The sequence below is a fragment of the Rhodamnia argentea genome, chromosome 11 (genome assembly GCF_020921035.1).
Source record: "Rhodamnia argentea isolate NSW1041297 chromosome 11, ASM2092103v1, whole genome shotgun sequence".
Classification (NCBI taxonomy): Eukaryota; Viridiplantae; Streptophyta; class Magnoliopsida; order Myrtales; family Myrtaceae; genus Rhodamnia; species Rhodamnia argentea.
Window position 1 is genome coordinate 8992227 of NC_063160.1, and position 23886 is coordinate 9016112.

The window sequence follows — 23886 nt, forward strand, 5'->3', positions numbered from 1 at the left end:
ATGGGACTCTCTCCGTAGAAATATGGCTTAGGACAACCCGCAACGACCGGGTCTGATGAGGGCGGGGAGTGATCGCCGAGACACAAAGGTCCGGACAAAGAGCGGCTCCTGGTAGGCTTCTAAGATAGCAAGGAGGCGGGAATGACCCAAGTCATAATTTGAAAGTGAGAGTCTAGGTATCAGGTTGAGTTTGATTTTGGTTAAGAGATGTAGTGTACGGAGTTGATCCTCACATTGAATTTTGTAGTGGCTTGACATTTGTAAGGCGCCCTGTGATTGGCGTGATTATGAGTTTCGTACTTGGCAGCGGGAGCCGTTAGAGAAGAAAATTGATGCTTGTAATTGGCATTGGCTAAGCTAAGGCTTGCCTCGTATATGACTATTAATTGAGAAACTACCTAGTTGAGGCTGGCTTGTTATGTGGTTACTGTTTTGAGGATGATTTGGGATCATTAGACAATGGGCAATTAGTTGAGAGTTGCCTAAGAACCACTGGATGGTTGATTGCTAATGATAGATAATGAGATGAGCAGACTGAAACCGCTAGACTCGAGTAGATGACTTAAGTCTTTAATTCCTAGAGGGAATTGTAGTGGTTCAAGTGACATGAGAACCTAATGAGGTTGATTGACCAAAGTACGATCGCTAGAGGAGCACTTGGCTCATTTATGTGAGATATGAACAGATCCAAGAACCGAGATGGATTACGAGAATTGAGTAAAGATAAGTGACTAGAGTATAAGTACTACAAGTGAGTATGACTCGATTTGTTAATTATGTGAGATCCAAGTGTAATAAGGGGTCGTGAGAATTTTAAATGAAAATGAGAAAAATTGATGGGTAGGCAAGCTCGAGGAGGAGCTGCCATTATGCCTAAGTCACTATGGTGACAGATATTAGTATTGATGAGCTAAGTGATGGAAGTCACGAGAAAGGTGACTATGAGTTACTTATTTCTGAATTGAAGGTGTGGGAAGAACCACGAGGGCTTTCAATAGCTTGTGAGGTGGATCACGAGGCTGACGTCAACTAAGATTCGATAGAGAAAGTGAATTTGAAACTGTCTCCCTCCGGATTGAGGGTTTCGTGAGAAAACCTTAGAAGTTTTGGGTACACTAAAGAAAGAAAGTGACCCTGGCGGTTATTAGCCTTAAGAAGCTATTGATGATCGCCTTCATTGAGTTGCTTAATGGAAGTACTTTCCTGGGATTGCATGAGAGCAAAGATTGTGTAGATCCTAATAATCTTGTAAGGATGCGAGGACAATCGACCAGTGTGAGACAGAGTTCTCAAACTCATTTAAGCATATGTTAAATGTGGTCAAGGATCCTTTGAATAAAACATGAAGTCCCTTAGTAGATTTGAATTTGGAAGCCTTATGGCTAGTTGTTATTCCTAAGTCCGAGGAATTGTAAAAGATTTTAATGAAGGGAGCAGATGATTAGAAGCCATATGAATAAGAGAACCTTTGCTCATGGATTTCGAGCAAATAAATGTTCATTATGGAACATGGACCGTGCACGTGAGAAACGGCTATTGCCTTGGCGTAAGAATCGTAATGAGAGATTGATGTTTTGTTTCTTCCGTTGTGAGGAAAATTAAGGAAGAAGTTATGTCAATTGTTTGATCTTGTCGAATAAAATAAGATTGATTGAGGATGAATCGGGACCACTAGAAGTGACATTGTGTGTTATTACCCCTAAAGAGTAAGATGTCGTTCTTAAAGGGCGATCGGACCATGAGATGGTCGTTGAGGGAAAGGAAAGCGAATGGACTTGATAGTCCTGGTTGTTTGTAATTTTATTGAATGGTTGAGTAAGCAAAAAGAGCGTCTAGAGTGTAATTACAAAGTGACTTGAGGAAGTCAAATTGCATGTTCAAGTGTGGATTTATGGTGATTAAGGAGGAACCTCGATTCCTTGAAATCTTATCACTTGAGGTGATTGAGTCTCCGGAAGAAGAATATCGAGTATGGTGGCATCTAAATCCTGAAGTACAAACTCTGCAATTGACATAGACTCCAAGATTGACGTCCTGTGGAATGGGAAAGACGAGGGGGATTCGAAGTAAGAGAATGCCACTGAAGTGTATAGTTTCCTTCATGGGGAAAGAGCCCTAGTGTGGAAGGAAGAGAAAATATTAACTGTCTTAATATTAAGATTGAGTGTCAGAACCGAGAAAGAGGACACAAAACTTGGATGATTCCTAAAAGTGAAGTCCGAGAAACTGTCTTGTAGATGGCATTGAATCTTAGGACATGTCGATGTCCAGTTGAATGAATGAAATCAAGATAGGGTTGCATTAGTTGGTTGTGAAACCAAGAGGGCAAGGCAATAATGCTTCCCGAGGAAAGAATGACAAAAATGAACAAAATGTTGTATGGTCCAAGTGGAGACCCTTGACAACAGAGGGCCAAGGTTTGAGCTCTTAAGTAAGATGTATGAAGAACAGTTTGAATGTTCTACGTCTAGTGATAAGAAAGCGATGATAGTCGGCTTGAGTATCCAAGGAATAATTGGATTGGTTGTTACCGTCTTGAGAGACGATGAAAGGACTCATTTAAGGAGTCATAAGAAACATGGATAGCTTTTAAGAGTATCTTATGAACTCTAAGGAGATGCTCGTTGTATGCTAAATGAGAAGAGAACAAATTGTAGACCTGATGAGGCAAGATTCCTCGGTTATGAAATTTGTGGGAAATGAAATCCCTGTGGAGCCTTTGAGGATTGGAATGAGTGATGAATCGACTAGGGTCGATTTGAGTTGCCGAAACTTAAAATTTCCTGGGATTGATGGATTGTTATAGACAGATTGTGGAAGGATTCCTCGCGAGAGCTGTCCCATTGATGAAATGGGCTAAGGACGAGATGTAACGTGTGAATGAACGTGAAAAGAGTCTTTGAGGACTTGAGTCAAGTTGATGACTAAGTTGTTAATGGCGTTATCGTTTGAATCAAAGGGATCAAGAGAATCATAATGATGTGATGTGGAAGGGAGAAATTGAGGCGTAACAAGGCAATCTGAAGATGGTTGTGCGAATAGGCTGTGACAATAAGACCTTACGAGTTGGAATGCTTAGTGTATGACTGGAGTTGGTTTGCAAATGTCCTCGAGACAAAGTTTGGGAAACATGGTTTGGTTGGAAAAAGATTTTGAATCTATATCTACCACAAGAAAATAAGGTAGTAGTTTCCCGAGAGGAATTGAACGAGAGGCAACGCTAATGTATGAAACTACTTATGGATATGAGAGCGTTGCTTGTATAAAGAAAAACCTCAACGTTATGTGAACTATAGGAGGTTGAGAGCACCGACTGCGTAAAAGGGAATTGAAGGAAAGTCACGTTGAACAAAGAGATTACCCAAGTATTATTACTGCGATACCCATATCGCTAAGGAAGGACGGATTAATTAGCGGATGCTTATAATTGAGAATTGAGCAATGTGTAATTGGTGATAGAGGGACAGATCTTCCCTCGAGAAATAAGAGATTAAACTTCTAAATTGGAAGTTTTCCAATTGGCTAGTTTGATGGCTACTTGAAGCATCAAGCCTGAAGGTCAGAAAGGAATTGAGATGTGGCGATGAATGGACCCGGACTTCTAAGGGTTGTGGAAACGAATAGAATAAGGAGGAAATCCAGACTTCTAAGTACTTGGAAAAGAAACCTCAAAGTTGAGGATAGAAACCTTGAAGCTCAATAGACGAGTGTACGAGTTCAATAGTGGAGAGGAATCTAAAGATATGACCTCATCGAAATTTGAGGAGAGAATTATGGTGTCCAATGAAATGGACTGAATGTTGGATCGATCTTACATGTGGTCAAGGATGAGACATGCCAGCTAAGAAGAGGCATGACCTTGAAAATCAAAAGATTACTATGATCGTTGAAGGTTTTCAAATGGAATTAAGAGCAGATTACTATGAAAGTAATCTTGAACTTGCTTAAGGAGTCGAGAAGGTTACGACTCGATTTGAATAATAGAGGGCAAGTTGATAAAGGCCATGAGTCTTATGCAATATTTTGGAAAGACCTTCAGTCCGGAATTAGAAAAGCTGGATTGTAGTGAGGTATGCATGTTATTCTTGGACCAATAGACAATTGAAGAGGTGATTTGAATATTCAAGGGCATGCTACCAACAGATTTTGCGAATGTCAAAAGGGAAGAGGAAGGTGAACATAGTGGAGGACCAAAGAAAACGAGTTCGAAGGATGAAAACCGTTGCTGTTAAGGACGTTATCGAAGTGTCAAATGACGACAAGAACTACTTTAGGAAGTGTGGTAGCGATGAGGCGTCGGTACCCCATAAGACGAGATGATTGGAGAATTGCAAATTTCGAGGACGAAATTTTGTAAGGGGGGAAGAATTGTGACATCCTGAATTCTGACCCACTTTCAAAGCTTTGAATAAATGAAAGGTCTCATTGATGTATTTCAGTCTAATCTCACTCGGAGTTGATCTCTCTCGAGCGGACTAACCAAATGGGAATGGCTAGCTAGGAAAATCAAGTACGTGGACCTAAGAACTTGATCATGGATTGACTCTTTGGCCATGAAAATTGTCGAGAGAATATTCTGGACCAATACAAATCGATCCTAGAATGATTAAGGAACGATTTGGATAATACCCTACGCTTGGATCACGGGTGATTCCGTTTGACCTCGTATGGGTTCCGAACCTCCCTAAATTATTTTCTAACGATCGTGTCCATCGGGACTAGTGATTGACCCTCGCAATTGAATGACAACCAAGGTCGCCATGGCTCGAGTAATTCTTAAACGTGATTTTTATCACGGGTCGATACGCGTAACTCCTAAAAACCACCCGTTAGTTTGAGATACGCTGAAAATTCTATCAATCGAGATTGATCGCGAATCGAGCTTCGGAATTTAACGTCGGACCTTCGGGAGTTCCAATAAATAAAAATTTTGGACGTTTCCTCCTCCCGAGTGCAATTCCTTCGCGGTTCGTCCCAAAGAGGTTCGGGAAAAGTAGATTTGGACTGGGTATGGGAAAGGACCCATTTGCCCTCGAAAAATACCCCATTTTCCACTTGGAACGAAGGGTATTTTGGTCATTTTTCCTTTTGGTCGAGATTGACTAGTCAATGTGGGGAGAAAATCATTTTTCCCTCTTGATTTTGTGGGCATAATTAATTATTCTCAACTTATATTATTTATTATTTGGTCTTCTTCCTCCTCATTATTTTCAAGAAACCACTCTCTCTCTTGCTCACTCCCTCTCTTGGCCGAACTCACCCTTGCTCACTCTCTCCCTCACCGAAAATTCTTCAAACAACCGCCGGTGTCGCCTTGAACCGCCGGAGCTCAATTACCGCCGTGAACTACTCGGAGTCGCCGGATTTCCGTGGGTTAAGGCCGGTCACGAGGAGTCGCCGGAGCCGCCGGTTGGAACCAAGATTCTCCACCCGTTTTCTCCCCGGAAAACTTGCTAAAATAGTGGTAAGTTGCTCCCTAACCTTAGATTAGGTATCTAGGTTGCTAATAGACTATAGATTAAGTGATTTTGGTGAAAAATGGGTTGGTTTTGTGCTAGTTCATGGAGTTGGCCGAAAATGCAAATGAAGGGAGGAGAGAGAAATGTGTTCTTGCATGAATAGTGAAGTCAAGAGAATAATTGTTTGGTCAAAGTTGGACCATGGTTACTTTATGCTTAACTAGAGTTACTTTATGCTATTATTTAATCATGGTTAGGTTAGTTATTGACTCTAGTTAATTTTTGAACCATGGTTAGATTATACTTTAACTATAGTTACTTTTTATGTGACAAAATGTTGTTATACCATGGTGCTAATTAAATATGGCATTATTATAGTTTTGTACTTTAGTCATAAATTAATTGCACGTTAGAAAATTATTATTGTTCGGCCCTAATAAATTCTCACGTTAGTATAATTTTTAATCGTACATTATTTATATATTGCTACGTTAGAATAATATGGTCGCTTGGTGTGGATTGGATACTATGGTAGTATTAATTGATCGGGTAGTCTGGATTAGTCCTTGGATTAGTGTGAATTAATCGGGTGATCCCGAATTATTAATTCTCTAACGTGAGTGAATCACGTGGTCCCGAATTATTCTGGGAAAGTATGAAGGTCGTATTCAATCAAGTCGTGCGAGGCCAAAGTGAGCCATATTCGCCTGATTGTGCGAGACCGAGAAAATGTAATGGTTGTATTCAATCAAGTTGTCTGAGGCCAAAGTGAGCCGTATTCGTCTGATTGTCCGAGATCGAGGAAATGTGAGGGTCGTATTCAATCAAGTCGTCCGAGGCCAAAGTGAGCCGTATTCGTCCGATTGTGCGAGACCGAGAAAATGTGAGGGTCGTATTCAATCAAATCGTCCGAGGCCAAAGTGAGCCATATTCGTCTGATTGTCCGAGACCGAGAAAGTATGAAAGTCGTGTTCAATTAAGTCGTCCGAGACCAAAGTGAGTCGTGTTCGACTAATTGTCCGAGACTTAATCCGGTCGTGTTCCTATGTGTCCGAGACCGAGATTTATGGGTCGTATTCCTGCGTGTGCGAGACCCTAGTATATCTATATAGAGCCATGTTCTATAAATGTCTGAGGCTCAAGGTTGTGAACTTGTATGATGTCGGTGGAGTAACGTGGAATATTTTCGGAGTAACGTGGAATATTTCTGGAGTAACGTGGAATATTCTGGAGTAGCATGGAATGTTTTCGGAGTAACGTGGAATTTTCGGAGTAATGTAGATAATTATATTATGGCACGATGCGTTAAAAGCGGGCCCCGGAGCATGTGGAACATTTTATTGTCAGATTGAGGCGTGGAACGCCGAAACGGTAGTAATGTAGAATATTTGAGAAGGTGTGGGAATTTTCGGAGAAAGAACGGAATTTTCTGGAATTAAATTGTGGAATTTTTAGTAAGAAAGAAAAGTTGTTGGAAATTGTCCACTGAAAATGTGTCTGGAGGCACGAGAGCCCTAATCTAGGATTAGGGGCTAGCTTTGCGAGATTTTATCTCACCCCGTCGTGGGTTCGTTGTTTTTCAGACCCTCCGTCACAACAATGAACGACCCGCCTCAAAGGTTCGGGATCCCGTGGGACATGGAAACCGTGGTGACAGAGTACCCGGTTGGATGAGGACGAGCTGGCAGCCTTAAACAAAATTGTGCCCGATAGCGAGGGCGAGGCCTAGGATAGTTGGCATCTCAGCTTTTGTAGAGTGCTGTATTTTGGTTGTGTAGCGGGCTTTGACCACGTCTCTTTTTGTTATAGGTGGTCACGGGCTTGTACGGTGGCCCCTGAAGCCCTAGGCTGATGAGTTTGTAGAACTTATGTATATATGTACATAAGTTTGTTTTACCGTCCCAAGTCATCGAGATGTTAATTGTTTCTGTACGGGGATTCGTTTTTGCTTCCGCATGAATTTGTTGGCCTTTGGATCCTGGAGAACTGTACATAAGCGTGGCCAGGTGGAATGTCAACGAGCTCGCGGGGTTCGAGTCGTGACAAGTTTGACCAAAAAATGGTGAACAGTTTTTGAGAAAAGATATTTCCCAAACAAGCTCATCAATTCTCAGAAAATTCAATCAAATTCATCCAATTTCGTGATCAAATTAATCTTACTCAGAAAAGTCAGAATTTTATACCAAGGAATCCAATTTTTTGGTTCTAGCAGAAATTGGTAAAAAGGCTTGAACCTTCTCCACTTTTAATTGCAAATCGTGTATGTTCCTTGAGATATAAGAACACACATACTAATTTTCAATCAAATAAGCATTGATTCGCAATCAAATTGTTTAGAAGTTGTACCTTTTCAAGCTAAATTCAAGCACATGCGCAAGCTACAAATTCGCCCAAAATGGCACCTTTTTGAGCTCGATTCATCGCCAGACCACTCGAGTAATCTAACGCAAACGTAGTTAGGTTAGATCTTTAAATAGCAACAAAAAGAGGCTGATCAACCTTAGAAACAGTGCTGAACAGTGATGATATTGAGCTCAAAACAGCAAGGGAGTCGTGTCTGATCAGTGAGGTAAAAATCTGCACCAAGCAGCAAAGTAAAAACACTGAAACAGTGCTGTTTTTGCCTCTGGACAGCAGGAAAATAAGTCCAAAACACCAGTGTTTTATCCTTGAAAAGCAGCAGAAATTTTGGACTAAAAAAGCGGTGAGTTTTAGGCACCAATCAGCAGAAAAACAGCACTAAACAGAGGCAAAACGGGCACCGAACAGCAACTAGAATGCACCCAAACAGTGAGCCAATCGTCCTCGTCACAGTAGCGAACAGCAGCTAGGAACGACCCGAACAGAGGAAAGAACAATAAAGGGACCACTATCCTTCATTAATATCCTTCATTAATATCAGATAATCTCATCCCTTTCATGTCCTTTTGCCGAATGGTCCTTTTTGTCTTTCGTCGTGCACGTGAAGGGAGTTCTTTCTCACCAATAACCTTCCCCCCTTTTACATCTGCCCATGTCCAGAGATGAAAGAGGACAAAGAAGGCTTCCTCTCTCGTGTGGCGTCCACTTTCTTCATGTGAGTCTTCCACCGAGATCCCAAAAGAGAGAGATTCTCTCAATGGCCGCCTGTCCTCAATGAATTGGCCTCTGAGCTTCTGCCGTATATTCAATAAAAGTGGCCTTGAGCCTGCACACAAAGTAAAAAACCTAAAGAGAAGGAGACTTCTCTCTTCTGGCCGTGTGTTACATTGAGTTGGCCCCCTCAAAATCGTGAGCAAAGTTATGCTTATATAGCCTTAGATTTAGGGTTTTTTTTCAGAGCAAAATCTGTTATTTTCCTAATCCAGAGCCCAAGAGATATATTCAAATCAAATTGCTCAATTATATATCATTTTCCAACTTTGCATTAATTTATTGCAATTTTCAGCTATTTAATATGTGCAATGGGCTTGGCCAAATTTGTGCTCTCGTGGGCTCATTCGTGCATTTCCGGGCTCGGATTAAGGCTTTCTCAAAATAATAGATATTTAATTGAAAGCCTTAATTATTTAAGTGGATTGATTTGAGCTCAAGATTGGCCCAATTGGCTTGTATGGAATTCGGCACACCCTCTATGCCTTAGTCAAAATTTTTAGCCTAAGCTTGGCTCGGTTGCTCGTCAAATTAAGCTCAATTGCTCTACCTCCGGCCTGAATGTATGACTAACAAAAAATGAGATATGCAATGCATGAGAAAATTATTTTTTTGTGAGAATTATGAATAATTTTCATTTTATGTTAGGTGTTAACAGTTGTCCCTCTTTAAGTGGAAGCTCGTAGAGGTTTCACTCAAAGACTAAAATTAAAACCTAAATTTTGCAGATGCAAGTGATGAAATATGTTTTTTGGCATGAGTTTCAATCTCATTTTCTGATGTATGAAAATGATGCATGATATGCAAAATTGTAAATAAAATGTGTCAAAACTTCTCTCCTCCATGAAATGGATTAGAGTTTCACATGGATCGCATTTGAAAATACCCGTTTTATCAGATACCTCATAATGCTGATGATCCCCTTAATTCCCAAGCTTCTTACGGACGCGAGGATTTCAAGGTATAGAGTGCCTTATCTATTACCAAAAGTTTCCTTCCGATGCGAGACAGCACAAGATATGTGTAGTGTTGAAAATATGCTTTTTGAGATCAAAAGAGCAAATCGAGATTATTAACTGAATAAATATTAAAGCCACAAGAGCAAATCGAGATTACGACTTGGATAATTATTAAAGCCACTAGCGCAAATTGAGATTATGACTTTAATAAAAATTTATTGAGGCCACGAAAGCAAATCCATCGCGGTTCGATAAATTATCTCATATCCAGATCACAAGAGCAAATCGAGATCATTAACTGAATAAGAGAGCAGGTCGATCATGAACTTGATAAAGATTTATCAAAACCATGAGAGCAAATCCATCCTAGTTTGATAAATATCTCATGAGAGCAGGTTGATCGTGAGAAAGATAAATATCCAGATCACAAGAGCAAATCGAGATTATGATATGGATAAAAGAGATCACGAGAGCAAATCCATTGTGAACCAAAAGGTATAAGTATAAGAGGTGTATTATTCGAACTGAATTAGTGTCGGTATTTAAGAAGTGTATCGCCTGAATCTTGTCAGTACAAACACTAGAGGTCAAAATGACAGCTCAAATGAGTAAAGCTGTCAATTTGAAAAGGGTCCGGAAAACTTACCTGGATTTTCCAAACGCGTGGTCATGGAACAAGACAGGCGGACTATATCGTACCTGTTTAATCACTTGAAATATAACCATGTCTTAATGCAAATGCAACGTCATATGTTGACAAATATTGTCAACTTTTTGCTTGCACTATAAAGCTTTCACTAGGGAATCTATCAATAAGGAAATATGTCCGACCCTTTGACAATTCTGATCGAATTGAATGAGGAACCTTCGATCAGAAAGGACTTTCCACTCACTCTCGCGAAAAAGCTTTTGAAAACCCGGCCATTAATGCGGGTATGAGAAATACTCAGAGCTATCATCATCACACTTGATAGGGGTCGGGGGTATTCTCGCAATCAGTATGACCAAACCAATCCGTGAGATCTTTTGCGGTGCTTGTAAGTCAAGCTTGGTCAAAGGTTCATCAAAAGGGACTCATGTGAGTCATTTGGCTATGAAATGAACTGAGATCATTATCGGCTGCATCAGGTCTATAAGTCAAGAACCCTGCGAAATGAGATAAAATGATCTTGCTTCTTCGAGCGATATATATAAACATTTGAAATCCTACATTAATTCAAGTGCTACAATCTGAAGAGACTTTGGTAAGAGTTATAATGTAGGCGCGGGGTAGGCTTGAAATGAAAGGCCTATTTACAACAAAATGGGTATATGATGATAAGATTGGCAATCATCCATCCTTGACACTTTGAGCATAGGTGTTGCTGCCAACGAGTGACTTTATCAATCTCCTTCAAAAATGATCTTTCTTGAGGAATATTCTTGTGAACAAATTCAGTTGAGATCTCCCTTCCTTTCCAGAATTTTTTTTTTTAGAGAGCTCTTTTCGCTTTCTTTTCTCTTTTTTTTTTTTTGTTCTTTTTGTGACGGGAGCATGCCTTTTTCTTTCAGGCTACGCTTTTTTTTTTTAGTGCTCAAGATTTTTTGTAGGGTCAGCCTTTGTTTTTTTGTTTTTTTTTTTTTTTTTATAAGGGGGTCGGCCTTTGCTTTTCTTACTCCCTACTCCCATTTTTCTCTTCCTTTTGAGAGTTTTCTTTTGAGAGCTTTTCCGAGAGGAAGGAAGTGTCTCATCTGAAACTTCTACACATTTTTCTTGACAGATCTTTCGAGTTTCAACTTACCCCAAAGCACTTTACTTGTCATTTGCACGATGCTTTGAGATGGCCCTCATTTTTTACCATGAGAACGATTACCAATCGGGTTATGAGAAATGAACCGCTGCTCAAGTTGGGTTAAGCAAAGGATCAAATGCATAGGATATAGAAATGAAATACTCTTCGTCATCTCCGAGGCACTTGAGCTAACACAAAATTCGCATGCAATAAATACACTTGAAAATTGATGCAAGTGAAAGCAAGAAAATTCTAACCATTTTTTGAACTTTCATGAAAATTGCCTCAATGTGAGGTTGTTCTTGATAGGGGTATGAAATGAAGCCACCATTCAAAGGGGTTAAGCAAAGGGCAACCTATAGTGTATGGATATAGGAAATGAATGCCTATCATCATTTTGGTCGTCATACTTCTCGCGAGATAACCCTTTACCTTGTAAGCATGAAAATTCTCACACTCAACTCACTGGGGATTATGATACGGGACGTGTATTGAAACCGCTTGCCTTTCATCGTCTTGATGTTTCTCATTCAAAATAACCAATTCAATTGGATCAAAGAGATTTCCTTATTGAAACTATCTTACATGAAGATTGGTAAAGCAAATTGAAAGTATAAATGATTCAATAAACCTCAATTGCATATTATAACTTGATCATCAAAATCTTAGAACAAATCAAGTATAATATTTCTTTACAACATCAAAATTAATAGGACCGATAACAACACAACCATCCATCTTTGCTAAGATTAGAGCACCACTTAGAAGCACCTTCTTCACAACATGTGGTCCACCATAGTTCAAAGTGAACCTTCCTTCTAGAAGTAGAATTATGGGTAACAACTTCCGCAAAACAAGGTCACCTATCTAGAAATGTCGAGGCCGAACCTTCTTGTTGAAGGATTTAGCAACTCTTTACTGATTGTACTGGCCATGACATATAGCCTTAAGCCGCTTCTCATCAGTCGGGTTCAATTGGTTCATCCTCTGTTGGATCCAATCAACTTTAGTCAGCTTGACTTGAGGTAGTATACATAAGGAAGCAATTTCCACTTCAACTAGTAATTCTGCTTCCATGCCATACACAAGCGAATACGGGGTTGCCCTAGTAGATGTTCGGATTGAGGTCTAATATGCCATGAGTTCAAATGGCAGCCTCTCATGTCAATCACGATAATTCTCAACCGTCTTGGTCAAGATCTTCTTAATGTTCTTATTAGCTGCTTCCATTGCTCCGTTCATCTAAGGACGGTACGAGGAAGAATTAAAATGCTTGATCTTGAATTCCTAGAACAAATCATCAACCAACTTGTTATTCAAGTTCGAGTCATTGTTAGTGCTTATGGCTTCAAGCGAACCATATCGAGCAATAATGTCTCGATGGATAAGCTTCACAAAATTTCACATTGTATTGCCCGGGTACGATGCGGCTTCAATCTATTTGGAAAAATAATCAATAGCTACCATGATGAATCGATGCCTATTAGATCCTTTGGGGTTAATCGGACCTATCACCTCAATTCCCCACATAGAAAATGGCTATGGCTCTAATAACTAATGCAACTTATTCGAAGGAACATTACTCTTGTCACCATGAATCTGGCATTTATGACAGCTCTGACCATGCTAAATACAATCACTTTCTAAAGTGAGCCAGTAATAGCCTAACCTCATGATTTTCTTAGCTAGCATGTGGCTGTTCATGTGCAGACCATAAATTCCTTCATATACTTCCATCATTAGACGGATTTGCTTGGCGGAATCAAGGACAAAATCAAACGACCACTTGTACAAATTCTCTCCTCTCAAAAAAAAAACTTCGAGGCCATTTTCTTTATGTACCTTTGGTTGGATACGGTACTTTTCTCGGGAAACTTCTGCTTATGGATATAAGTCTTGATATCATGGTACCATGGCCTGCCATCTGGCTCTTCGATCACGGCCATAGGGTAGGCTGGCTTTCTCAACACCTCAATTTTTAGTGGTTCGACCTCAAGTCCGTCGGTGACTTGCAACATCGATGATAAGGTAGCTAATGCATCGGTGAATTGATTATGTGTCCTAGATAGATAATTGAATGATATATTATCAAATTCTCCTATTTACCGATTCGGATACTCATGGTAGGGTAGCAATTTAGCATCTCGCATCTTCCATTCTCTAACGATCCGGAGGATAATCAAAGCTTAATCCCCGAACACCTTGAGTCGGGTTATCCTCATTTCAATTGCAGCCTATAGCCCGAGAATACATGCCTCGTGCTCTGCTATGTTATTAGTATAAGGAAATACTAACTTTGCTGCTACAAGGTAGTGTTGTCCACTAGAGAATATCAAGACTACTCGATGCACGATCCGAGATAAGTTCACGGCTCCATCAAAGTACATGGTCCAAACATAGGCATCCACCGACATAATTCGATCCTCCGGACAATAGATCTCCTCATTCTGTCCCGGATTCTCGACTAGGACATCAGTTGTGACCCGTCTTTTTACTGACTTTTGTGACAGATGCTGGACATCAAACTCAAAAATAAGAATCTGCCATTTCCAAGTTTCCCGACTAAGGCGGGTTGATTTAGCAAGTACTTGATACGATTACACTCTATTACCAAGAGCACCTAGTAACGTAGGGTATACTGCCACTGCCATAGCCTGTGTAACACCCAGATTAAGGCTAAACATGTGTTCTTGGCTTCAGAGTAATTCAATTTAGAAACCGTGAACTTCGTACTTAGATAGTAGATAGCCCGTTCTTTTCCATCCTCCTGTCCTACTTGTTGTAGCATGGCACCCATCGACTCACTATGGGTTGTAAGGTAGAGGTCAGAGGTTACCCCGGTGTTGGCGGAACAAGCACGGGCAGATTTATGAGGTGTTGCTTTAGCTTCTCAAAAGCGTCCTCGTATTCATTATCCTACTTCACTAGTGCATTTTCCTTTAGCAACTTGAGGAATGGCTTAGCGGTCTCGGATAATTGAGAAATGAAACGAGCAATGTAATTCAGCCTACCCATGAGGCTTCGAACTTCCTTGATTGACATAAGTGGCTTGAGCTCATAGATAAATTTCACTTTGGATGGGTCGATCTCAATACCTTCACTGCTAACAATAAATCCGAGCAATTTGCCCGAGCTAGCACCAAAGACACACTTGACGGGGTTAAGGCGTAACCTAAACTTTCGGTGCTTGTCAAACAACTTCTTCAAGGTCTCTACATGATCCTCTCCACACTTAGTCTTCGCGATCATGTCGTCGACATATACCTCGATCTCATTATGCATCATGTCATGAAACAGCATGATCATGGCCCACCGATAAGTCGCCCCAACATACTTAAGACCGAAGGGCATAACCTTGTAATGAAATATTCCCCGGGGAGTGATAATCGGGATTTTCAACTTGTCATTTTCATTCATCAAGATCTAGTTATACCCTAAGAAACCATCCATGAATGAGAATAACTTGAACCATGCCGAACTATCCATGAGTACGTCAATGCGTGGAAGTAGAAAATCATCCTTGGGATTGGCTTTGTTTAAGTCTCGATAGTCTACACAAACCGGAACCCGACCATTTTTTTTAGCACCGGGACTATGTTAGCGACCCATTCAACATACTTGGTAGTTTCAATGAATTCCACATTAAGAAGCTTCATAGATTCTTCTTGAATCTTCTTTGCTAGCTCTGGTTTAGCCATTCGTTGCCTTTGCTTCGTGGGCTCAACCGAAGGATCGATCGGTAAACAGTGTTCGCCGGGCATATCTGCATAAAACCAGGCAAAGGTATCCTGTAATTGTTTAGCCACATCCTCGGGAAGGTTTTCCCCGATCTTAACTTCTCTGGGGTTTTTCGCATCACCCGGATTGATCGATAAAGTCTCCTCAACGGTCAGAGGTTTGGTTTTCTTGTGCTATTCGAGGTTCCGTTGTATTTCTTTGACGTCTAGATCGGATTCATCGGGATCGCCCAAATCATCAGCGTTACATATATCTGGATCTACCGTATTTCCCTCCACATGTTTGCCCCCGAAACATAAAGTAGTAGAATCGGAAAAAACAAACATGGTTTAAAGATGCAATATTTGAAAATCATAGGTTCTTTTCAAAGAATTTTGTTTTCGAAGACCGCGGGACAAGAATTCTTGAAGAAGCCCAGCCCTCAGCTCTTACCATGGATGACAATTTTGTTCGATCGTTGGTTATCGTCATCGAGCTAGTTTGGGATACTTTAACAAGGTTAAAAATGTAATGAAATACCATTGTAATTTTATTGATAATGAAATCAATGAATTACATCTTATTGGAAGGAAAATCCTAAAGTGCAACAATGAATTGAAAAGGAAATCCTAAGAAAGTGATAAAAGCTCTCATGCAGGGGAATGCATAAACAAAAAGATGTTACTCTAAATCTAAACCCTCTAGGGGATCATCGAATATGGTATTGATGGATGGCCTTGGAGGCTTAGGCATCATGTAAGGCTTTTCTTCGGGCGCTCCATCAACTTGCATGGAATCTTCAAATATAGCAGTAATTGTTAGATCATCAAACCATCTAGCAAGATTAAGGACTCCACCGTTAGCCTCCTTTTCGTCTAGCACCATTGGCTCGGTTGTCTAATGCAGGTCATTTTGGCCAGCCTACGAATCAGGGAAAGAAAACCCTAAATCATTCTCGAAACGGCCTAGCTCATTATAACTCCCGATTACTCCGGCTGATCGAAAAGTCTCACCTAAGAATGGTGGTAAGGGACTTTGCTTGGGCTTACCATGACCTATCACATATCATCTCCTATGTCCTAGTCGATCACATTTGCAGTATCCCGCACCAACCGTATGGGATTGCCCGTTAAGTTTGATCACGGTGCGGATCCCTTAATCAAATAGACCTAGACCAATGCCAGGTTTGAATCCGTGGCCTACCATCACCTTAGCCACCATGAGCGAGGTACTTAATAACTCCGGGACCGGTAAAGGGCTCTCTGGTGAAGCATGAATGGTGTGCACCAGCTAGAAAGTATGATACAAATCATCATTAGTATGAGCCGGTTTGATGTAAGGAATAGCCGTATCATTGAAAATTCAGTGATCCTCCTCACCGTGAACAATAACCAGCTTTTCCTTAACCACAAACTTAATCTTCTGGTGGAGACGAGACGGTATAGCTCTTGCGTTGTGAATCCATGGACAGCCCAGTAACAGGTTAAAAGCTGAAGAAATATCCAATACCTAAAATAGAACATCTAACACGGAGGGTCCGATTTGGATCTCGAGATTAATTTGCCCCAAAACATTCTTCTTTACACCATCAAAGGCCCCGACTGAAGTCTTGGCGGCCTGCATCCTAGCCGAGTCAATACCCAAGCGGTTCAAAGTAGCTAGAGGACATAAGTTCATAGCCAAGCCATTGTCGATTAATACCTGGGCTACATGAGCCTATGTGTACTTCACGGTGATGTATAAAGCCTTGTTATGGCCCCGACCTTCTGCTGGGATCTCATCGTCGCCGAACGCCACTTAATCCTTCACGAGGATAGCTCTGACGAAGTTCTCTAGCTTGTCTTGATCGATATCTTCAGGTATGTATATTTGACCCAATACCTTCATTAGAGAATTTCGATGCTTTTCGGATGATTGAAGGAATTCCAGCAAGGAAACCCGGGTCGGCAACTTCCTTAACCGATCGACAACATTGTACTTGCTTGCCTTGATTACCACCAAAAACTCTTTTGCATCTTTCTTAGTAACCCGCTTGGGCGGCTGATCATCATTATAAGCGCATCCGGACCTTATTATTAGGGCAAGATCATAGGACCATGGTACTGGGTTATTGTCTATATATGGGAATGGTTGGGGTGAGGTGATCACAAGACTCTCGGGTATAACAATCCCAAGTTCATCGTTATGACGTCCTCTAGAGTGGGCACATCGACCAACTTTGGATCGGTTTTAATCAAGCTCGCAACATCTACCTTAATCGGACTCGCCTCCGGTTCGAACTCAACTTGAGGTGTAGCTAATGCTGCAAATTCTTGATCTCGGTCTATGATGATCTAAGATATAGTTCCCACCAAGCCATCTTGGCCTGTAAATATGATCATTATGTCTCTCATCATAAGCGAGATCCTTTCCTTCAGCTAGTCGAACGACACGTGGTCTTCGATCCGGTAATAGCTTGCTCTAACCAAAGCGACAAACATGTCGACGATCCGAACCTTAAAACAATCTATCTACCCGGCTTCGGAATCAAATACGGTGTTAACCTTGCATGAGTGATTTGGCAAAGGATTGTTCTGAACATTAGGCTGATAATTATCTTGAAACGAAAATGCTCCGGAGTCGAGCGGGTCTTAGATGCAGTTCTTGAGCACATAACAACCATCCGTGTCATGCCCGGGTTCATCTCGATGGTATTCACATTTCTTAGTCAAGTTGTACCTCGCAAAAGTTGCATGATTCAGCCGCATGGGCTCTACTAACAATAAGTCCTTGCGTAGAACGACCAAGAACCGAGAGGGAGTACCGGGTAATGGAGTAAACCGCCGATTGCGCTTGTATCCTCTTTGTCCTTAAGCACTGAAATTTTCCTATTGCTGATTAGGGGCTTGAACCTTGGGCGCTTGGACCTAAGACTTCTGAGTGTAAGTGACATTCACTTGTGGAGCAGATTCTTTTCCTTTTCTCACTGTGAACCGTTTAGCACTAGCACCGGTATCTCCATACCATTCTTTCTTCAGGCCGCTTTCCACATTTTCAGCCATTGCAATGAGGTAACTGAATGACATTGCTGCAGTCCCAAGGATTGGTGATCGCATTATCTAGGGGAGGGTGGAGACAAATAACCTCATGAGCTCTCGCTCGGAAGGAACCGGTTTCATTTGAGATGCAACGTTCCTCCATCCGGTGGCGTCTTGCTTAACCATTTCATCCTTCTTCATTTCCACCTATTCCAAATCCTCCCTAGTGGTAACAACGTCGAGGTTAAAGCTGAAATGTTTAACAAACGCATTGGCCGCCTTCTCCCAAACCTCCATGCAGTAGACTTTGTAGTCAGTATACCATCTCATGGCTACATCCTTTAGGCGGCCTGGAAAGTCCTGAACCATCGAGGGGCCATTAGTTGCGTATTTATTCATTCTGGTCTGGTACATCTGGACATGCTAAACTAGATTAGAAGTGCCATCGTACTTCTCAAAATTGGGCATCTTAAATTTCTGTAGCACCTCGACCTTCAAAAAGGCGGATAGATCAATCTCGGGTATGTTGTGTGTCCCTTCCACCTCTTGTATCCTTTGTTCCATCTAGGCCAACAGCTTGGCCGTTTCATCATTTAGTCTCATAGCCACGGGGCTGGCTTGGAGAACCGAGACCAAGGGCGGTGTGCTCGAGCTCACGCCCGTAATGATCACTTCTTCTAGCAGCATAGTCCGATAGGGAATACCTTTTGGGGCTTTGCCGGAGTTGTCTGCCGGAGGAATTAGAGTGGAAATGACTGGCAAAGTGTTTGAGCTAGACGGTTTTTCTTGGCTGCAATGTTGACCATCATCTGCTCCATCTTTCATGACATCATCCCTTAGAATCGCTCGCTTAGAGCATCGAGCTGTTCCTTCAAGGGATCTCGGACGGCGGCATTGATTTCGGCTTTGTCGACCATTCTCCTTGCTGCCGATCAAGTAATGTGCAGAGGATCCATGGTAAATTACCTGCAAAAGATGATCTTATGGTGAGTATGGCATGTAAGAAACGTTGAGTCGATCCATGGCTAGACTAGACTCATAAACACTACTCAACTTGACCCATGACCCTGACCTAGGAAATTCCAGTTTTGTCGGATTTTGGAAAAAATTTTGTCAAAAATCACAAAGTAGGCGGCATGATATAAAATTTTACGGGCTTGTAGTCCGAAGGATGATACAGAACTTTCATGTTTTGACTCAAAGTTGGATATGTATGGATCAATACATTTTAATGTATCTTTGAAGGAATTTCGTCCAGAAAACTGCTCTGTCCGGCTCTAATTGAAAGGACGAAGGAGCCCTAAAAAATGTGAATTAAAGTTCAAAATTTTTCAGCCTATCAGTTGAAGGGCTGATCTACAACTTTCATGTTTCATGATTTAGTAAAGGAGCTCTTTTACTAGTGATAAAAGGCGAAGTGGTTCTGGAGTCATAAAACATGCGAAATTCCAGCCTGCTCCATCTCGGCTATTAATTCCATAGTAAATGGAAAACATATCGGATTGCCACAAAATTTTTTGACGTGAAATTTTAAGATCCTTTCAACATTTTTCATTTTATGAATGGGAGTTAGAACTAATTCAAAAATGGTCTAAAAATTCGAGCAAATAAACGAGGTCAGAATAAAAATCAGAACTGGTTTATTGACTGAAAAAAGTAATAAAGACACTACAACCTTGAAATCCAAAAAAAAATTCCTAAACAAGAGATCTAGGAATGTAAAGATATAAGTAAAAAGATATGACTTGACAAGATCATAAGGAAAAACCTAATTTGCCATGGACTGACTCAAAAATAAGCATGTGACAAGTACATGTATTAGAACAAAGACTAGAAGGTAGAGACAAGAAGAATAATGTTCATGCATGCATTATTAGCCAAGTTTTTAGAGCTTTCGAGGGCGAATCATACTTATCAATCTAAGTCGTATTCAACACCTCTTGAGCTTAGGGGATGTCAAGAAATCCTCTCATGCTCGCAGATTCAGGCCAGAGTGGGGAATTCTTAACATAGTTGGGGTCGAGGGCACGGTCATCCATTTATCCATCCCGAGGCTAGACAAAAAATTTTCTAGACACCATCCTAGGTTCATCTAACATTTTAGGTCTGATGCAATGTCATGAATCATGCATAACAGGTATAATGCACTCAAACATGGCATTTTACAATAAAGTAAAGCAATAAAATGCAAAGCCAAAAATTAAATAAACCTGTAAAAATGATCATAGGTCAAGAGCAATTCACGGATATCATCCATGAAAATTAACCTAGAATTCAAGGGATATTCCAATCAATTGATCCAAGAAATGCACCACAATTCACAATCAATCAATCGAAGGATAAATCATGAAAATCAATGACCTAAGTCCACAAGCAAATTTCATTTTTCCTAAAATTTAAGGGTTTATTATATTTTTTAAAAAATCAATTTTAATTTTTAGAAAATTGGACAATAGATGCACCATTTATTTTTTCAAAAAAATTAAAAAAAAAATTCCCCAGCGAAGTCACCAAGCTGTCGCGACCTAAAGTTCGAAAATCTTAGGTTAACGGATTATCAGGTTAATTAAATTAACTAACCTAATTCGGGCTCTCCCAAGCCCTACGAAATCGCAACTTATGTTTAATTTCATGAAAAATATATTAAATTGGAGCCGCCACTAATCGTTTACGATAGGTCGATTATAAACCTATATAAAATAGCGGGAGGACTATTTTATTTCTGCGAACCGGAGAAAGTGAGTCTGGGGACTTGATTACATTAATTTGAAAAAAATTGCCCTTTGGTACCAATTTCTTGAAAAATCCTTTTTGATTGATTAATGTGAGCTTGATGATTAATTGGAAAAATATGATATGGGACCATATGATATGCGAAAAAAGATTTGATTTTTTTGTGTTTTCTTGGCAAAATAAAGCAACCAAAAGTTTGAAGAAAAATACCCATAATATACTTTTTAATTTCGAATTTTTAGATAAATTCGCTCATTCGCAAAGATTTGGGCTAGAGAAGAATTTTATCCGTTACATCCTCGAAGATTCGAGCCGGTATGCGGATAGATGTATAGAATAACATCATCTCTTTTTCCAAAGGGGCGGAATACAAAAATTCTATACTAAATTATAATCTCATTCCATAAGATCATGGCTAAGGCATATAATTTATTTTCCGACAAGATAAGGCACATGGGAGCATATATTATGAGCATGTTTGTTTATATATGTGCAAACTTTGTAGCAAAAATAAAATAAACAAACGAGACCGGACAAGAAGTAAAAATGAACCAATTCAATTTGAATTTTCGAAAAAAATTGGAGGGGTGGCCGAAAATATGAGAGTGGGGTTCACCTTTCCTTGTCCAAAATTTGATTTAACTTGAGAAAATTATTCTTAATATTTTGCAAATTAATTCAAATAATTCTCAAAATTTTGGATAATTATCAAATCCACCCAAGCTTATCCATAACATCAACTATCCATAAGAGATAAAACGATTCAACCAATTCAATGAATATGATATGATCATCCAGAGCAAAAAGATTATCCACAAGTTAGATGTTATCCAATTCGGATGATTATCAAAAATTAGATATTATCTCATTAAGCACAAATCCTTATCTACAGCATGGCATCAAATAATCATGAGATAGAACAATTCAACCAACACAAGATAGGATTCAGAGCAAAAAGTTCAATTCAATCAAATATCATCCATAGCATCGGCTATCATCCATAAATCCACAAAACAAGTATTCCAACCAAACTCACATGCCAGAGATAATTATTGAGATCAAAAGTTTATCCATTATAAATTTATCATCCAACTAAGAGGTTTTCAAGAATTAGATAAAGTCTAATTTAGCTCAATCATTATCCATGACATCAAAAAATCGTTAGAGAAAGCAACTCAACCAATCAAGGGGTAAAGTTCAAAGCAAGGCTCATCCATTAGCACATCAAATTCGTCCAAGAGGGGGTACATGCCAAAAATTAGATTTTTGTTTCACAAAAATTCTTACCTTTCCGATTTAACTAATTTGATCTAAAAATGGTGAACAGTTTTTGAGAAAAGATATTTTCCAAACAAGCCCATCAATTCGTAGAAAATTCAATCAAATTCATCCAATTTTGTGATCAAATTAATCTTACTCAGAAAAGTCAGAATTTTATACCAAGGAATCCAATTTTTTGGTTCTAGCAGAAATTGGTAAAAGGCTTGAACCTTCTCCACTTTTAATTGCAAATCGTGTATGTTTCTTGAGATATAAGAACACACATACTAATTTCCAATCAAATAAGCATTGATTTGCAATCAAATAGTTGAGAAGTTGTACATTTTCAAGCTAAATTCAAGCACACGCGCAAGCTATAAATTCTCCCAAAATTGCACCTTTTTTGGCTCGATTCATCGCCAAACCACTCAAATAATCTAACACAAAGAGTAGTTAGGTTAGCTCTTTAAATAGCAACAAAACGAGGCCGATCAACCTTAGAAACAGTGCTGAACAGTGATGATATTGCGCTCAAAACAGCAAGGGAGTCGTGTCTGATCAGTGAGGCAAAAATCTGCACCAAGCAGAAAAGTAAAAACACTGAAACAGTGGTGTTTTTGCCTCTGGACAGCAGGAAAATAAGTCCAAAACAGAAGTGTTTTATCCTTGAAAAGCAGCAGAAATTTTGGACTAAAAAAGCGGCGAGTTTTAGGCACCAATCAGCAGAAAAACAACACTAAACAGAGGCAAAAGGGGCACCGAACAGCAACTAGAATGCACCCAAACAGTGAGCCAATCGTCCTCGTCACAGTAGCGAACAGCGGCTAGAAACGACCTGAACAGAGGAAAGAACAATAAAGGGATGAGATTCTCTGATATTAATGAAGGATAGTGGTCCCTTTCTTGTCCTTTTGCCGAATGCCCCCTTTTGTCTTTCGTCGTGCACGTGAAGGGAGTTCTTTCTCGCCAGTAACCTCCCCCCCTTGTCCAGAGATGAAAGAGGACAAAGAAGGCTTCCTCTCTAGTGTGGCGTCTGAAGAAAACAAGAAATTGAGTCGCTGAATCATAATTTTTCATTGATACATTGTACAGTATAAATAAGGGTATTATCACCTATAACTATGGTGGAAATAAAAGATAATGATATGATTTACACAATAACAAAATCAGAAAAAGATAAATACTTGATCTACATGATAAATAGAAAAAGATCTCCAAATGTTCAACTCTTGGATAGTCTGCTTGATGTGCTATCTTCATGATCTTCATGATTTGTAAAAAATTCTGCATTGTGACCATTCTGATTTTTTTGCCTTTTGATTTATTACTTCAATTCTCCCCTTCTAACCGGGCAATGGGGAGGACCAGAGACCGAGTTTGGTTCGTAAATCGAAAAATCTATCTCGAGTCAATGGTATGGTGAAAATATCAGCAACCTGCAAGGAAGACGGAACATATCGAGTTACAATAGAACCAAGAGCAACCTTTTCCCGGACAAAATGGTAATTGATCTCAATATGCTTTGTCCGAGCACGAGAGACTGGATTAGTTGTGAGATGTAATGCTGACATGTTATCGGAGAAAAGTAATGAAGGTTGACGTTAGTAGATCCCAATGTCACGTAGTATGTATGAAATCCAAGTGAGTTCAGCAGTTGCGGAAGCAAGAGCCCAATATTCAATTTCAGCTGTAGAGCGTGCAACAATAACTTGTTTCTTGGCACACCATGAAATACAATTCGAGCCAAGAAAAGTACAATAACCGATGGTAGAACATTGGGTGAGTTTGCACCCAGCCCGGTCTATATCGGCAAAGCCAAATAAATGGAGAGAACTAC

The 23886-nt window shown here is 40.1% G+C and overlaps 1 long non-coding RNA gene across 1 annotated transcript in view; it reads right to left on the bottom strand.

Annotated features, from left to right (window-relative positions):
- Positions 1–1914: 1914 nt before the first annotated feature.
- LOC125312835 overlaps positions 1915–23886 on the bottom strand; it is a 31684-nt gene continuing 9712 nt past the window's right edge. The window contains exons 4-6 of the long non-coding RNA XR_007196891.1: positions 18971–18977; positions 7287–7294; positions 1915–1926 (exon numbers count right to left, since the gene is read on the bottom strand). This is a non-coding gene — a long non-coding RNA (uncharacterized LOC125312835). The remainder of the gene's footprint in view (positions 1927–7286; positions 7295–18970; positions 18978–23886) is intronic.